This window comes from Perkinsus marinus (genome assembly GCF_000006405.1).
Source record: "Perkinsus marinus ATCC 50983 genomic scaffold scf_1104296973502, whole genome shotgun sequence".
Lineage (NCBI taxonomy): Eukaryota > Perkinsozoa > Perkinsida > Perkinsidae > Perkinsus > Perkinsus marinus.
Window position 1 is genome coordinate 5,677 of NW_003201417.1, and position 1,358 is coordinate 7,034.

The window sequence follows — 1,358 nt, forward strand, 5'->3', positions numbered from 1 at the left end:
GGACATACAGTAGTCTCAGTAGTCACGGTAGTCACAGTATAAGGCTGGTTGGCCATGTCACAGTGGGCAAATCCAGAGTGTCTTGGTACACCACTGTTTCTGGTACGGCTCCTGATCATGAATGGTGTACACAACTTGTACCGGCGGTGCAGCTGCTACTGGTGGAGGAACAGCAGACCTAGATGTTTCAAAACATGATTCACAAGCTCCCATCTCACAGAAAAAACAAACTGATGAATGAACCAGACTTCGCATGCCCAGATGATACACATAGACCTCCCGACAGAGCAATATCCACGACTGGAAGAAATCCTACTCAAATGCACCTCCGATTAACACAAAGGAGACAAACGGGACACAACAACTAACACTTCCACGCCCTAAAGGTTGCGACCTACCCCCAGTTCACGAGGAGTATCAGGCAGATCACACTTATCAAAGAGAGACAATCTCTAAGACGCTCAAGGAGGTACGGTATGAAATATTATGGCCACACGGAAATCAATCGTCTCCCTATCATCTACTTGATATGGGAATTACCCCATACCGATACAGTGAATGAAGGCAAACACAACTTTCCTATGGATCGAACTCCGTTCAGTGAAAACATGCCACTAGCAGTGCAATGGTACCAATGCTACTGACTGCTGCTCGTTGAGCTCTTATGGAGAGTCAATGCCCTCAGCCCAAGGGTGTCACCTTAGCTGTTTTTGTGAGGATGCGATGGCTAACTTCTGTTCTCGTGTCATTCACCCGACCCAAAAGAATGTCCGACCGATACAGTTTATTGCCAGTGAAGCACTCGTTTACGACGCCGCAGTTCATGCAAGGTTCGTTGCATGCACAGTTCGTCCTCTCAACGTGAGGAGGCCACACACCAACCCGACAGCAAGAGTACACCACCGCTCGACCTCCCATATGAGGTATCTAGCGGTTAAACCAAGGAATATAACTGCCCATATGATGACCTCACCAACGACAGAGCCACGTGGATTAGTTGTTACTGTGAGCTACCTCGATGTTGTGGTGGGTTGACATTCCATAGAATAGCATCTCAGTGGTTGCAGTAGCAAGAACCGGTGAACAGAATCCCAATGAAGGATAGATGCGGCACTTCTGTAAACCCTATGTGTGTCTACGACTCGCCAACGTGAATGCCTAGCGAGCCGTGAAAACGCCGAGCATCCACTGCAGTGTCCATGGCCCTCCTTGTACAGAGGAGTCCACGCGAAGACGAGAAATAACGGTATAATCCGTAACGTCCGGTCATCTGGTAGTGGACCACGACTTGAACTTCTTTCGCAGTTGAGGTTGCGTGTTGGAGTGAACGCGGACACACGTGCGCAACGCATCAACAT